The sequence below is a fragment of the Nylanderia fulva genome, unplaced genomic scaffold (assembly GCF_048542155.1).
Source record: "Nylanderia fulva isolate GAGA-0341 unplaced genomic scaffold, ASM4854215v1 Scaffold434, whole genome shotgun sequence".
NCBI lineage: Eukaryota > Metazoa > Arthropoda > Insecta > Hymenoptera > Formicidae > Nylanderia > Nylanderia fulva.
Genome location: NW_028190515.1, coordinates 71,522 through 88,818, shown reverse-complemented (window position 1 = coordinate 88,818; position 17,297 = coordinate 71,522). Strand labels below are relative to the sequence as shown.

The 17,297-nt window shown below is 44.5% G+C and overlaps 2 pseudogenes; both read left to right on the top strand.

The window, feature by feature from the left end:
• On the top strand, window positions 1–1,144 carry LOC146721658 (small subunit ribosomal RNA; annotated as a pseudogene; the record flags this gene model as incomplete).
• Window positions 1,145–8,983: 7,839 nt separating this feature from the next.
• Window positions 8,984–17,297, top strand: part of LOC146721657 (large subunit ribosomal RNA) — an 11,363-nt pseudogene continuing 3,049 nt past the window's right edge.

Below are 17,297 nucleotides of genomic sequence, written 5' to 3'. Positions count from 1 at the left end.
AATAATTTTGAAAATATAAAAAAATGTGCAAACTAAAATTTAAAATAAATATTTTAAAAGTTTTTTTTATAGTTTTATTTTTAAAAACTTTATTTTTAGTTTTTCCCCCGAAAAATGAGAAAACCCTGCGTTGGGAAAGATTACTGAAATTTGAAATAAATTTTCCATTAATTTCCCGCCCAAAAAAAACTTTTGCCCGTTTATTGTGGTTTTTAAATTTAAAATATACCAAAAACCCCCTTCCCAATAAATCACTTATAATATTGCCCAAAAGATTAATGAAATTTGTTTCAATATTTCGGTAATTTTCACGCAATTATCTCTTTTTCCCCAAAATTTTTGGGGTTAAGTTCCCGATGACTCGGCGGGCAGCTTCCGGAAACCAAAGCTTTTGGGTTCCGGGGGAAGTATGGTTGCAAAGCTGAAACTTAAAGGAATTGACGGAAGGGCACCACCAGGAGTGGAGCCTGCGGCTTAATTTGACTCAACACGGGAAACCTCACCAGGCCCAGACACCGGAAGGATTGACAGATTGATAGCTCTTTCTTGATTCGGTGGGTGGTGGTGCATGGCCGTTCTTAGTTGGTGGAGCGATTTAGTCTGGTTAATTCCGATAACGAACGAGGATCTCTAGCCTGATAAATAGGCGTACCTTATGGTATCGCGAAGGCCCCGGCTTCGGCTGGCGGGTTTTACTACCAACGTACAAACAAATCTTCTTAGAGGGACAGGCGGCTTCTAGCCGCACGAGATTGAGCAATAACAGGTCTGTGATGCCCTTAGATGTTCTGGGCCGCACGCGCGCTACACTGAAGGAATCAGCGTGTGTTCCCTGGCCGAAAAGGCCCGGGTAACCCGCTGAAACCTCCTTCGTGCTAGGGATTGGGGCTTGCAATTGTTCCCCATGAACGAGGAATTCCCAGTAAGCGCGAGTCATAAGCTCGCGTTGATTACGTCCCTGCCCTTTGTACACACCTGCCCGTCGCTACTTACCGATTGAATGATTTAGTGAGGTCTTCGGACTGGTGCGCGGCAATGTCCTCGGCATTGCCGATGTTGCCGGGAAGATGACAAACTTGATCATTTAGAGGAAGTAAAAGTCGTAACAAGGTTTTTCGTAGGTGAACCTGCGGAAGGATCATTAACGTTCGGAGGTCCTGCTCTGCGTCGAAGAGTCCTCTCTTTTGGGAGAGACGCGCGCTCGCAGCAGTCGGCGACTGAATGACGCGCTGAAAAAGGCGCTCTCAGAGAAAAAGAAAATAACGGATTGACGGAATGTGTTGTTGTGTTTTGATATAACGACGGACCACCGTCGCGCTTCTCTGACCGAAAGTAGTCGGCAAAGCAGAGCAGGCCCCGGCATAAACTTTTATTAGAACCAAATAAACCGACATACAATATAATTTACTCATTAATCCAAATGCAAATATATCCCCGATCAGCTGTCAAAAGGGCCTCACCCACGACCTAACCAAACAAAACCATCGATAGACATAACAGCTTCTTAGCGACGATAGAAGATCCTGATAGAAGACCCTGATAGAAACCCTGATAGAAGATCCTAATAGAAAATCCTGACGATCGTTAATACAGGGATGTATCGTCAAACGGGCGGGACACGGACATAACACTTGCCCCCCTCCTCTTCAAATTGTCGTCCCGACATTAATTCAATAGGACAAATCCAAAACAATTCCTTACAGGAACCTCGCCGAATTACAGTCCCCGATGTGACTCCATGTTCTCCCGAACTGCTGTTCCAGGTAAAACGAACTGCACACCATCTTGGGTCCAATCGACTTCATTGATTCCAGGAATTTTCCTCAAAGTCCCAAAATTCTTCGGGCAAGAGAGGGTAACTTCCGTGGACCCAACGCCCTTTTAAGGACTCCTCAAGCCTCTGCCTCTGGCATTTGCCCAAAGCCCCCGGGAAAACCACGGATCAAAATAACCACGGGTGAGGCAGTCTTCGTCCCTTTTTGTGAGGTAGTCTTCATCCCTTTTATCTCTCTCATTTCATCAGGTCCTTTTTCTTTTGTTGCCAAATAAGATTTTCCTGAAAAACAAATCTTACGGCAGAAAATTGAAGAATACACAATTTTATTAAAAGTACAAGTAACCTATCGGGGGTTTCCCGATTCTAATGAAAGTTTCGACTATAAAAGGAGCTAATCTATCCGAATGCAAAATTTTACTTTTGTGCTTATTTGACCTTATGATTCCAAAAACCACATCGCTAAGCTTTTGATTATTTTATAAGGCCCCCCCCAATTACTTTGTAATTTAGGAGATTTGCCTTTTACTCTAGAGGTTTAAAAAATGCGAATGTCCCTTTCTGACGGGATATGTTTTTAATGTGTACAGGGGAAATTGGGGCATTCAATTCGCTAATATGTGGTAGGATAAGGGTTTTACATCATATAAAAAAGCAGTGATTAAAAAATACTAAGTATTTTTTTAATTTTGAAAATTGCGATTGGGTTAAATAATATAAATAGAAATTGGAAAAAAATTTTAAATAATGACGATTGTAAGCAACGTATGCAGATGAAAATCGTAGATTGAAATAATATGGGAAACGCAAGTTATATGGCTTATGCCTTTTCAAAATTCAATTCGAAGTAATTAAGATTGAGTTAATAGGGAAAATTAAATATAATTTTAAAATAAATGATAAAATAATGAGTCCCCGTCGCTTTACTATTTGGGATATGTAAACGGGCTTAAATCCCCAAAAGGTTAAAAATTCAAATGTCCCTTGCTATGTACATTTCCCCCTACTGTTTTTCCTTGAGTCGAAGATTGGGGAGCCTCGTCCCCTGGGTCCGAAATGGGGGCTGTGTCTCCCAAAATGGGGGTTTTATGTCTTCAGGCCCGTTAGTTTTGGGGTTTGATTTGGGATTGTTTTTTGACTAAACCCGCGACAAAATCATGCCTTTCCCGTCCCGGGGTGCAGGGTTTTATAACCGTAAAATGTGGCCGCTCCTCCCTCGGGGAGCGGCTTAGCCAAGGCAAGGGGGTTTCCCCGGGGAATACCGGAGCAATCTGTCCTGGTAAATTTGCGGGGTTTAAAGCCCCCGGAAGAGGGTTTTTCTTGTCAAAGCGGCGTTCCCTTTGATGACTCTCGCCGGGCCCCCGATTTTCCCTTTCCTTTTCCGTAGCGTAGGGGTATGCCTTTGGTTTTGGTAGGGCCCCCGCTTATTTTTATCTTCTTTTTGGTAGCGATAGGGGTGCTTCTTTGGTGACCACCGCCGCGGCTTGCAAGGGGCCTTGCAGTTAAAAACGTGTTTCAGCTTTTCATCAGCTTTGCATCATGCTTCGGAATGTGGGTTTCTCAACTGTTTCTAGAACCTTCTAGAGGTCTTTTAGATGTTTCTTGGAGAAAACCCGGTTCACAAAATAAAGGGGGTTTTTTTCAACCTAATTTATACTTACAACGTGTCTATATATTTTAGTATTATCTTTAAATTGGTTTCCCCTTTGAAATTTAAAAAAAAATGCATTATTCGAAAAATTTTTGTTAAAATTTAAAAAAATCATTTGCTTAATTTATTTTCATTTTTGCATGTAAATGGTGAAAAGCTTAATTGTAACTTCTTTGTTATTTTAGTTGATTTTAATTCAGATAGGTTTAAAAAAAATTTTTAAAATTTACTTTTACATTTCATGTTATATTAAATTGATAAGAAATTTGCATCAGGAACAAATTTCTAAAGTGGATACTATGGGGTTCTAACCCGGGGGGGGGGGGGTTGGGGGGCAGGCAAAATCATTTTTTTTTAACTTATGAGCGATTAATGCGAGACAAATATTTGTTAATCCGGTCTTTCAGTAGGTTAGCGATTTCTGATTAATATGTTAAAAAATTTAATTTTTTGAAAAAGTTTAAAATTTTAAAATTTGCTGGACGTTACAGTAGTTTTAAATCTCGTGCAAATAAAATTTCAGCGGGGGAACCCCCCAGCTTCATTTTTTGAAAAAGATTGCCAAAAAGAAATATAAATCCGTCACCCCAATCCTTCTGATTTTCTAAAACATATTTAGCCAAGAAATTAAGAATCGTTTGGGATGCGTTCCCCTTCCCATCTATGAGGATTTAGGCAGTAGTCTCGTTTTCCTAACCCTAAAAGAGTTTTCCCCTTTAAAAATTTTAGATTAAAAATTTTTTTACCTTTGATGGGTATCATTCCCAAGGGAACCCTGTCGGAAACAAATTTTTCCGAAAACATCAGCACCTTTTTTACTTTAATATTTTTTAAAGCAAATCCTCTACCCACTTGGGTAAAAAAAATAAATAATCACTAAAAAAATATCGTTTTCCAAACTGTGGTAGTCGGAAAGGGCCAAGTTACCATTTGTACCCTCTCAAATGGAAATCCCATAAAAACATTTGAAGAGGTATTCCCTTTCCCCTGTGGACCCCCTTGCTACAAAACCTTCGGGAACGGCCCCCAATTCCTCCACATCATTCTTACATGGGGCCCAAAAAAAAACGTTTTCGGACTTCTCTAACGCTTTTTTACACCAAAATGGCCCCCAACGCAGAACAGACCTCCTCCAAAATTTGATTGATAAAGTTTTTAGGAACAAAAATTGGGAAAATTTTCTGATTTAATTTAGGGGTTTTTCCCCCCTCTTTTAAAAAATTTCCCATTTAATAACCAAAAGATCCCCCAGTAGGACCAATAAATTTTTCGCAAAAATTCTATTAATTTTTTGTAATCAGGACGTCTATTAATTTTTTTCCCCTTTAAAGGGAAAACCATTGAAAAAAAGGATCTTCTAATTTGTTTATTTCCGCCTTTTTTCTCTGAACATTTCTCCCAAGAATATTCTAGAAACAAATTTTTCTTTCAATTCTACTTGGCCAAAAAACACAACCGAGTTCTGAACAAGGCGTCTTGACAAACCATCACATTTGAGCAGTCTCCTTTTTCAGTTATTTCAATCTATTTTTTCAACTCTCTAGCCATCGGCTAATTGCCCTTTCTAAATCTTTGAATGACAAACCCATCTCAAGAAATATGTCCTTTCGAATTTGGAATTCCTTCCTATAATAATGATAAAAAATTCATTTATGCCACAATTGCTAATTTCCCTTCGTGTAATGCAATATTTTCCTTTTGCTTTTTTTCAAGACCGACTGAAAAAACGATTACTTTTTTTTGAACCATTCTGAACTTGCGATAATACCGCTCCATCCCCTATTTGAAGCATCCGTAAACCAAAAAGAATTTTCCGTTTCCTTTGGGAAAAAATAAAATTGGCGAAGAATAATCTCTCTTTAATTCATTGAATCCCCTTACAAGATGAATTCCATTCAAATTTTTTATTTTTTGTAAGAACAAAAAACGGTTTGGGCTATCAAAGAGAGCCTTTTAAAAAATTTCCTATAAAAGAAAAAAATCCTAGAAAACTTCGAATTTGTTCCTATTCTGAGGAAAAGGCCCTTTTGACGGCAGAAACTTCTCAGGGTCCGTCGTAAATTTCCTGTTCAGAGATAACGACCCAAAATTTTTACTTCTCTCCAAAAAGCGAACACTTCTTAGGGTTCAATTTTTTAAAATTTGCTGAGCCAAAGCAAAAAAGTTTTTTTTCAAAATTTTTTTACATCCCCTCGAATTTTCCCGAAACAAAACATCGTCAAGAAAACTAAACGATCTTCGATAAAACTCTTGAAGAACTTTCTCCCTCAACCCTTCAAAGTACGGGGGGGGATTTCAAAGTCCCAAAAGGCATGACGTAATTTCCATAATCCATTTTCCCCCGAGAAAACCCTCTTCTCCTTTTCTTTTTGGAGTCCCTTTTTCTTTCCAAAACCCCTTTTTCAGATCCAAGTAGAGAACCCAAAAATTTCCTGAAAATTTCCAAAAATCTTTAATTTGAGGGGAATGGTATGAAAACTTTTCACCGTGAAGAATCACTTTCCTTTGGCGCGCAAAATTTAATGATCCATCTTTTTTTTTTTACCATTACGACAGGAGAGACCCACGGACTTTTAGATTCTTCAATAAACTCCCTGAACTTCATTTCTTTTAATGATTTTTTTGACTTCCTCTCTTAAAAAATTTATTTTTATAGTTTTCCCTTTTTTTTTAGGTTTCTCTTTTGTTTCCTTTTTTTTTTTTGTTCTCTAATTTTTAATTTATTAAATTTATTATTTTTTAAATATTTTTTTTTAAAAAATTTTTTTTTTGGGGAATTTTTTTTTTTTTTTAAAAAAATTTTTTGAAAAATTTTTTCTCCATTGCTTCCAGGCTTTTTTTAAAGAAAAACGCTTTTTAATTTAAAGGGATTTTTCCCCCTTTAAAAAACCCTCTTATTGCGAAAAAAATTTTTGGGGGCAAGCAAATTTTATCTCTAACTTTATGGGAAAAACCCCCCAAAGGATAGGAAAAGCGAAAATTTTTTAAAATTTCCGCGCCAAAAAAGGGAAAAAACTTCCAAACCCTCTTTTGTCACGATTCGAAATTTCCGTAAAAGGACTGAGCCAAAACCCCTTTTCCCCCAAACTTTAATTTCCCTTTTTTTATTTTAAACCCGCAAAATTTAAAATTTTAAAACTCCGAAATTCCCCCAAAAAGGCCCCCCTTTCCCCCTTAAAAAAGGGGGAAGACCCCAAGGGGTTTTTTAAAAAACAAATTCCCAAACCCCTTAGTCGGCTTTTTAAAACGAACGGGAAAAAAAAATTTCCCCAAAGGTCCCCCCGTAAAAATTTCTGGGGTTTGAGTTTACCCGACTAAAAAATTTTTTTGGTAAAACTTTGTTGGGATTTTTTTTTTCGTGGGTTTTTTGGGGGGAAAATTTTATTGTTGTGACTTAGGGGTTTTTCCCCCATGAGGAAAATTTTTCCCCGTAACGGTGCATTCCTGCCCCGCTTTTTTAGATTTTAAAAAAATTTTAGCCGCTTTGTGGCTTTCCCTTTCCCCAAATTTTTTAATTTTTTTTTAACCCCTCCTGAAAAACGCCACGCGCTGGGAAAATTTTCCTCGCTTTAATCGTTTCAAAAGGGGGGCCGCTGTTTTTCCCATCTTTTCTCTGACAAAAGCTTCAAAAGAGAAACCTCGGGAATGCACCCAAAAACCGAAAACCTTTTCCCCGCCCCCACACAAGGGAAAAATTTTTTTTTTTTTTAATTACGGTTTGGTCGTGTTACCCAAACGACCCCGGGTGAGCCCCCAAAAGTTACGCCCGCGACCCCCCCTTTGGGGTTTTTCCGAAAAAATGCCGCGCCCAAACTCTCAAAACCCCGGGAAAATGAATCACTCGCTTTTAAAGCAAAAAAATTTAAATTTAGAAGCCAATAAAACCGTTTTGCGATACAAAAAAAATTTTCGTGCTTAAAAACCCAAAGGAAAAATTACCCCCCCGATGCTGTAAAGGGGATACGCCCTCACCGCCGACAGCAGACCGAAAAAAACGCTCGAAACATAACCTTCTTGCGACGATAAAAGACCCCGATAAAACCCCGATAGAAGCCCCCATAAAAGATCCTAATGGAAAACCCTTTGACGATCGTTAATCGGGGGTTTTTTTATCGTAAAACCCGGGGGGCCCGGGGCAAACAATTTTAACACGGGAAGGGATCGTGATATTTCGCCCAAATCTTAAAACCTGTGCGGCCGGGGGGTTTTTTTTAAAAAGAGCTTCCCCCCGGGGCCCCCCGTTGCGGGGGGAGACGCCCCCCAACGAAAACCAAACTCTATTTTTTCCGTAGTTCCCCCGGGGGGAAAGGCGGCGGTCCGCGCGCGTGGGGACGCCCGGGGGGACAGGTGTCGAAGAGCCACCACGTTTTTTTCCCCCCTCCCCCCGCCCAGAAAAAGAGCCCAAAAAAAGGGTTGGGGGAAAACCCAAAAGGGGCCCCCCGGTTTCTTCCAAACCCCCAAAATTTGAACGTTCCCAAAAAAAACGGGGTCACTTGGCTCGTGGGTCGATAAGAACGCAAAAAATTTTGCGCGTCAATTTTAAAAAAGGGGGCGGGGACAAATGAACGGGGGACTTTTTAAACCCCCAAAATTGCGTCCACGGAAAAACCCCCCCGGGAAAACCACCCCTGGCGGGGGGGTCTTTTTTTGTCCCCAAAAAACCCTTTTTTTCCCCCCGGGGAAAAAGGCCCCCCCGGGGCACGGGGGGCCCCGACCAAGAATGGCGCGCGCGCCCCCTGTCCCCTGTGAAAATTTTTAAAACCAATGGAAGGAGAAGCGCACAAGCGGGAAAACTTTGGGCGAAGCGCCCGGGGGAATGCTGGGAATTAAGAGGGGGAGCGTTTTGGGGTTATCCAAGTCGTGGGGTTTACGCGAGACCCAAAAGGAAAAAATGGTGAAGAAGAGCGCGCGAAAAGGGAGAACAACGGAAAAAAAAAAAAGGGTCAGGCGGTGAATGGACCCTTTTTCCCTAGAGCGGCGCCCCCGTCGTTTTCCCGAAATGGGGGTACCTTGTTCCCCCGCTCCCTTTTCTCCGTACATCACACGGACGGGACCGGACTGCCCCCAAACTCTGGCCGGTCTCTCGGGGCGATAGCGCTCCCGGTCTTGGGCCCGGGCCCCCCCTTGCCCGCACAAAAGGTTTTACGGAGAAATAAGGGCCCGCGTCGTCCGGCGGAGAGAGCATTGTAACCCTTTTCCCTTACGGAAAAAGGGTTTAAAATCCGACCACCCGTTCCGAGTCCCGAAATTTTTTCTTTAAAAGGGAAAAAAAAGGGGGGCCCCGGCGCCCCGCGTCGTGTATCTCGACCGTTCCCCCCCAAATTTCGTTAAAAAAGGAAGGGAAAGCCGAAAAATCCAACCCCCCGTATATCGTCCCTTTCCACCAACGATGTGTGTGGGTTTTAGCGCCCCGGAATTTTGGGGCCCTTTTGGTATTTCGGTGCTGCCGCTCTGCTCTCTCTTCGACGCTCTCTTCCTGCCTTATAAAAATTTGGGAGGGGAAAAGGGACAAAAGAGCAACGGGAAAAGGGGGAAACCCCGGGTACAAAAAAATCACCCAGCACGACCTCAAGCGGCAGTTCCCTAATTAACATATTTTAAACGGAGGAAAAAAAAACTAAAACCGGGTTTCCTAGTGGGCAAAGCGAAAGGAAAGGGGCCCAGACCCCCGGGTTCCCGGGGAAAAAGTGGGGTTTGGGGGATCCGCTTTTCCCCAGGTCCGCGCGCGTCAAGTCCATCTTGAAGGGGCCATTACCCCTAGAGGGGCAGGCCCGTAGCGCCCCGGGCGGGGCCTCGGGAGGATTCCCCTTGGTCGGGTTGTGGAGTGCGGGGTCAAGGGGGGTAAACTCCCCAAAAGGGTAATACGCCACAACCCATAGCGAACAAAAACCGGGGGGGAAAAAAAGAAAAACTTTTAAGAGAGGGGAAAAGGGGGTACGTAAAAAAGTTAAAAGGGGAACCCCAAAAAACACAAAAAATCGGGGGGGAGATTATCGTCAGCGGGCGGGGGCCCTTTGCGTGGTTTTGGGGTGCCCCCCCCGGGGTTTTGCGGCTCCGCGCGGGGGGGGACGCCCCCCCCCCATTCCGGGGGGCCCTCTTGTGCATTTTCCCCCAAATAAACTCGCGACCCGCTGGGTGTGGTTTTGGCCCGGGTGCGGGTCGTCGCGTCCCCGGGAAACGGAAACAAAAAACCCGGTCCCCCGGGCCCCGGCGGACGGCCCAAAGGGATCAGCCCCTATTCACGGGGGTCGGCCGCGCAAGCCCGGGGCCCCCGGTACGGAGGTTACGGATTCGCGCCGCCCCCCCCCGGCCCCGTTGGACAGTACGGACAAAATTGGGCCCCGGCCGGGAAAAAATCCCGGGGGTCCGGGGAGACCGTCCGGTTTTGGCGGGCCTCGTTTTTTGGCTTTAGGCCCCCCCCTTGGGAAAAAAGGGAAAAAGGGGCTAACATTAGCGATCATTTGGGGCTTGTCGCAAACCCCAAAGGGTTAAAGGGGAAAGGTCGGCCCTGGCCGTCGACCTAGGGAGGATGGGCCGCGTCGCGATGCGGCCTCGCACTCCCGGGGCGTCTCGTTCTCATCGCGAGAAGAGGCGCACCCAGAGCGTACACGTTGGGACCCGAAAGATGGTGAACTATGCCTGGTCAGGACGAAGTCAGGGGAAACCCTGATGGAGGTCCGTAGCGATTCTGACGTGCAAATCGATCGTCGGAACTGGGTATAGGGGCGAAAGACTAATCGAACCATCTAGTAGCTGGTTCCCTCCGAAGTTTCCCTCAGGATAGCTGGCACTCGGCCGTTCCGCACGGAACGCGCGCGAGTCTCATCTGGTAAAGCGAATGATTAGAGGCCTTGGGGCCGAAACGACCTCAACCTATTCTCAAACTTTAAATGGGTGAGATCTCTGGCTTTCTTGAATTATGAAGCCACGAGCATCTTCGGATCAGAGTGCCAAGTGGGCCATTTCTGGTAAGCAGAACTGGCGATGTAGGATGAACTAAACGTTGAGTTAAGGCGTCCAAATTCTCGCTCATGAGATCCCATAAAAGGTGTTGGTTGATATAGACAGCAGGACGGTGGCCATGGAAGTCGGTACCCGCTAAGGAGTGTGTAACAATTCACCTGCCGAAGCAACTAGCCCTGAAAATGGATGGCGCTGAAGCGTCGAGCCTATACTCTGCCGTCAGCGGCAAGTGGGGCGGCAACCGGGAGCGGGCGTTAGTCTTCTCTCGCGTCGTCACGAAGCCCTGACGAGTAGGAGGGTCGCGACGGTGAGCGCAGAAGGGTCTGGGCGCGAGCCTGCCTGGAGCCGCCGTCGGTGCAGATCTTGGTGGTAGTAGCAAATACTCCAGCGAGGCCCTGGAGGACTGACGTGGAGAAGGGTTTCGTGTGAACAGCCGTTGCACACGAGTCAGTCGATCCTAAGCCCTAGGAGAAATCCTATGTCAATGACGGCGTACAATATACTCGAGTGTCAAGAAATAATAATAAATATTATACGAAAGACACATGCCCGTCGGGCGAAAGAGAATCCGGTTCCTATTCCGGAACCCGGCAGCGGAACCGCATACAATTCGGGCCCTCGTAAGAGTGTTCGTCGGGGTAACCCAAAATGACCTGGAGACGCCGTCGGGAGATCCGGGAAGAGTTTTCTTTTCTGTATAAGCGTTCGAGTTCCCTGGAAACCTCTAGCAGGGAGATAGGGTTTGGAACGCGAAGAGCACCGCAGTTGCGGCGGTGTCCGGATCTTCCCCTCGGACCTTGAAAATCCAGGAGAGGGCCACGTGGAGGTGTCGCGCCGGTTCGTACCCATATCCGCAGCAGGTCTCCAAGGTAAAGAGCCTCTAGTCGATAGAATAATGTAGGTAAGGGAAGTCGGCAAATTGGATCCGTAACTTCGGAATAAGGATTGGCTCTGAGGAGCGGGGCGTGTCGGGCTTGGTCGGGAAGCGGGTCTGGCTGACGTGCCGGGCCTGGGCGAGGTGAACGGTCGGCGTTCTCGCGCCGGTCCCGGGATCCGAGCTCGGTCCCGTGCCTTGGCCTCCCGCGGATCTTCCTTGCTGCGAGGCTTCCGTGGCGGCGCGAGCCGTCGTGGTCGTCCTCTTCGGCCGCCATTCAACGCTCAGCTCAGAACTGGCACGGACTAGGGGAATCCGACTGTCTAATTAAAACAAAGCATTGCGATGGCCCTCGCGGGTGTTGACGCAATGTGATTTCTGCCCAGTGCTCTGAATGTCAACGTGAAGAAATTCAAGCAAGCGCGGGTAAACGGCGGGAGTAACTATGACTCTCTTAAGGCCAACCCCACCTCCTCGTGGTGAGAGTCGGGCAACGTCTGGGGCTCACCCCCCGGCGGCCAACGGGGCTCTGGCATAAGGACACCGAAAGGTTCTTTCCTTGAAGTAACTATGCGACAACATCTTAGCACATAAACTAGTGGCGAACTGGCCTTGCCAGATAATTAAGAATTGCTAATATCTAGGAAGGGGTAGTGCTGTCATTGGCAGGACTCCCCTTTTTGCTTTAAAAAAATTAAAGCAACACGCCGCGAGGAGTCTTAGTCACTCTGGTGTCCTACCCGTGAGTTATCTAGTCTAATAACCGACTAGCTGAATAGCCCGTAAACCCACGGCTTTAATTAGTAGATATGGGCGATCCGAGTCGCCAACAGCGTCGAAAGAGCTCTGCGAAGTATATTGAACCTATAAGTTGGCTGAAGTCGACTATTCATGGGGAAACAGAGATAACACTCTGTGAAATGCTGATCAGCAAATAAGTGCCTTTGGCATTATTCTGCCCCTTAGCTTGGCTCGAACTGACGCATGTTATAAGTATTGCGTCTCGAGCGATTAAGTCCATCGTGTGGCGAGGTGCTGCCGAATGCCCGGACGTCGCGTCAGCTCTGCGTGACGATCCTATTAAAGGAGCGAATATATATTTATGATATGGAGAATATAGGAGAAGCCTCGGAGGCGGCCGGTTTCGAGAACGTCCCTGGCGGGCCGGTCGCTGCCTGTGTGGCAAATAGGCGAGGGGACGTGAACGGCGCTCGAGTCCCAGGGGCGCCGCCGGACATGCGATGGGAGCCCTTACCCTTACGGGTTACCCAATCCTATGACATCCAAGGAAGTGTCGAAACGGCAATAATATGCCCAAAGTGCTCTGAGAACGGTCTCAATATTTCCTGCCTTGGCAGCGGGCAGTTGAATAAACACGTTCTAGAGGAGCATCCTTCTGTCTCGGTCAATTGGAGCTGTGACAAGTGCAATAAAAGCTTCTGTAACGTCCAGACAAATTTCAAAATTTTAATCTTTTTCAAAAATTAATTCTTTAACATATTAATCATGACAATCGCTAACCTACATGAAAGACCGGTATTAACAAATATTTAGTCTCGCATATAATCGCTTCATAAGTTAAAAAACATGATTTCTGCCCGCCCCTCACCCCCCCCTTCATTGCCCCGGGTTAGAACTCCCATAGTATCCCTACTATTAGAAATTCGTTCCTGATGCAAGTTACTTATCAATTTACATATAACTATGAAATGTAAATGTAAATTGATAAATTTTATCAACCTATCATGATTATTAAACTCTAACTATAAAATAACAATAGAAGTTACAATTAAGCTTTTCTACCATTTACATGCAAATATGAATATAAATTAAAGCAAATAAGATTATTTTAATCTATAACAAAATTTACGAAGTAATGCATTTTATTTTAAATTGCAAAGGGAATCGACATATTCTAAAGAATAATACCTAAAATATATAGATATCGTTCGTAAAGTAGTAATTAAATATGAAACCCGCTTTATTATGTGAACTCGGCTTTACTCTCAAGAAACATCTAAAAGATTCTAGAAGGTTCTAGAAAGACAGTTGAAAACCGTTACATTCCAGAAGCATGATGCAAAGCATGATGCAACGCTGAAACACGTTGCAACCTGCAAGGCCCGTTGCAAGCCGCGTAGCGGTAAGTCACCAAAGAAGCACCGCTATCGCTACCAAGAAGAAGATAAGATAAGTCGGAGCGCATAGCCAACAAAGGCATACCGCTATCGCTACCGAGAATAGGATAAGGAAAGTCGGAGCGCCCGGCGATGAGTCATCAAAGGAACGCCGCTATCGCTACTAAGAAGCCATCTCTCCGGGACTTAACCGTCGCAATCTCTACCAGGAACAGATTGTCTCCGGTACTTCCCCGGCATACCTCTCTTGCCATTGGCTAAGCCGCATCACCCGATGGGAGGAGCGAGCCACATTTTACGGTATATAAACCCTGCACCCGGCACGGAACGGCAGTGATTTCGTCGCAGTGGTTCCAGTCAACAACAATCCAGCACTCAACCAGCAAATACTACGGGGTCCTGAAGACAGCCGCCATTTTGGTGAGGCATAGCCGCCATTTCGGACCGAGGTACCGAGGCTCCTCAGATCTTCAGACTCAGAGGGAAGAACACAGTAGCGAAGTGTACCATAGCAAGGCACATTAGACATTGTCTAACCTTGTGAGTATTTAAGCCAGTTCACATATCCCTAAATAGTAAAGCGCGACGGGCACTCATTATATTTAATCATTATATTTAATTATTCAATATTAACTCAATCTTATATTACTTTTCGAACTCTGAATTTTGAACATAGACATAAGCCACATATTACTCTGCGTTTCCGATATTATTTCAATCTACGATTTGCATCTGCATACGTCTGCGTTACAATCGTCGATCTATTCAATATTTTATCCAATACTATTCAATATTATTTAACCGATATTGCATACTTATTCAACCTATTATAATAAATATACTTATGTATTTTATTATATCACTGCTTATTTATATATGTATGTAACCCTGTATCCTACCACATATTAGCGAATTGAATGCCGCTAATTCCTCTGTACACATTAGAAACTATATCCTGTCAGAAGGTACATTCGCAAGTCATCTCTGAGGTGCACGTTTAGTAAAGTGAACGTCGCATTAGCCTATTAAGACAAGGACCAGAGAACCCGGCCTAGCCGGATGAACACCTATCTCTCTATCGCTTTCACGCTTTTATTACCTTGCATTTTCCAATAGTTGCGAATACTTTACCAAACCGAATAACAGAGGTCTTGATAATTACTAAGAATTATTACTTCAATATTTAAGACTTAAATCTTTGATGCTTGAAAGTACAAATATTAATATTCTTGATATAGATATTAATACACGTACTATGATTCCTTTTCCTATTCCACATTATTACCAATTCTCTTTCAGTATCGTTTAATTATAATTATAATTGACACAACGCTTAATTAATTAACAGATGAAGGGCATTCTTGTATAGATTAACCTTTCATCTCATCTCTAATTCATTAACAAGTAGATCACGACTTAAACGTGAGTCACACTCGATTACTTTTGATTACTTATTTCCCTCAGTTTATACAACGTATTATTCATATAAATTTATTTAACCATTAGATGGTCTCTCCCTTCCGAAGGAAGAATCATATTGATCGTGACGAGCAACGTCTCCATAGACTACGCGAACGTAGAACAAGAAGGCCCTTAAATCTTAATGTCCAAATTTATCCAACGCGAATAATCGTACGACCCCCTTCTCCAGACGTTTACTCGCCAATTAACAACATCCCCCCTTACATTGATTATTCTCATCCGCAATTTCCGGAGCCTTTACCGTTAGAATCAAATACGTTAATAACGAATCCAAATCATCATTTCTTACCCGATCCTGAATATTATATCCCGGATCAAAACCAACAAATTACACCGTCTGAATACGATCCGTTCTTACAATTTAATCACGAACAAAACTTCAATATTCTTGACAAGGATACCGTGAACCTCACATCCGACGGCACTCGTAACTTCATCTCAGAGGAAACTCAGGACTACCTTACTTCTTTTATTACTTACCTCATTCAGCCTAACAATTCTGAACAGGAGCTTAACAATATTGTAACTCAATTTCAAGCTCCCCACGAACCACGTCAGGACCAATAAACTTTATATCGACGTAAAGGTTTTATAAATGAATAAATGACATTATATTTGTAAAATATCTTTATTTATCGACCCGACCCGTCAGTTTCCTTCTCCGTCCGATACTCTCAATTGAATCTCAAGTTCTCGGCTTCCCTGGGTATAGCCGGCCTAGCAGGTTGCCCATAAAACAAATAGAGAGCAGCTTCTTAAACGTCCACCGAGGTAGACGCGAGAGAAGACCGTTTTGTGCAGAAGATAATTTATCGCTAGATGAATTATTGGACGTAACACTTCCCAAAAATGCACGCTTGGCGATGCCATTACGCCAAATGTAAAGGTCGGAAATTGGCAAATCCGTTAGCTACTTTCACCTGCGAGAAGTGTCAAGAAAAGTTTACTTCTCAAATAGGCCTGTCGCAGCATGAACGACATGCGCACCCAAATTTGCGCAATGCAAAGCGAGCGGCCGAAGCGAATGCCGCAACGGGCCAGGGTGGTCGCCGGCCAACAGTGTGGACAGATGATGAGCTGGATGAATTGCGAGAGCGTGAGCGAGAATTCGCAAATGAAAGATTTATAAATATAAAGTTGATGGAGTTCTTCCCTGGCAGAACAAACAAGCAGATCAGCGACGCCCGCAGGCGTCTGCGAGCCATGGAACTCGCCTCGCAATCACCACAACCTGAGGATGCCGCAATAGCGGGTCCGTCTCAGGATGCCGCCCACAGTCAAAGTCAAAAATCGATGGAGTCACAAAGTGGCTCGGTGGCTGTATTGAACTTTCCTCTTCGCGAGATAGCGCCAGAGCTCCTAGAAGATCAGTGGAAGCCGCGTATCTCTGCCGAATTGAGGGTCGAGTATGAAGTCCCACGTAAATGGTCGGCATGGAGTACGGAACTCTCACAGTTACACGAGAGTGAAGTCTCCCAAAGAGATCTTGACACGTTATACGAGCGACTAGTAGCGGACCTGTCTGATACGGACCCAGGCAGAAATGAAAGAGCAAAGCGTCCTAAAGTGTCTGAACGAAGGCGAAGAAGACGCAAAGCAGGTACACGGCCTAATAGAGCTCAAAGAAGGCGCTATGCTTTCGCTAAATGCCAAGAGCTGATGAATAAGTGTCCTAAAAGGCTGGCTGATGTAGTGGCAGCTAATGACCTATCTCTGATGCAAATCCGGGAAACCCCCGATACAAATGATACCAAAGACTTGTACCTAGGTCTATGGGGTACAGCAGGCCCAGAACAAGCACCTCTTACACAGGTGGTACCCACGGTTGAAGTGGGACGGATCCTTTCTCCCATAACACCGGGAGAAATCAAGAGTAAAATCAGGAAGATCCCCAACTCGTCAGCCGCTGGTGTCGACGGCTTGACGAAGGCCCACATCAAATATGATGGATTGAGTGTCGTACTCGCCAAGCTTTTTAACTTGCTTTTGGTTAACGAGGCTTATCCTTCCGCTTGGAAGATAAACAGAACGACGCTTATTCCCAAACCTGGGAAAGACACACGAAATATCAAAAATTGGCGACCGATCACAATAGCGTCCATGATAAGCAGAATCTATTCGTCCCTGCTAGATCGCCGCATATGTGGTGTCATTAGTCAGACAGAGAGACAGAAGGGTTTTACGGAGGAGAATGGATGTTTTGCTAATGTACATCTCCTCGGTTTGGCAATCACTGAAACTAAAGCCCAAGGAGGGATATTTACGGTGCTCGATGTATCAAAAGCATTCGACACCGTCCCTCACGCTGCCATCAAAGTAGCTCTAGAGCGTAGGCATACCACCACTAGTGGCTGATTATATAGCCAAGAGCTACATTGATTGTCATACGACAATAAAGACTCAAGACGGAGTGGT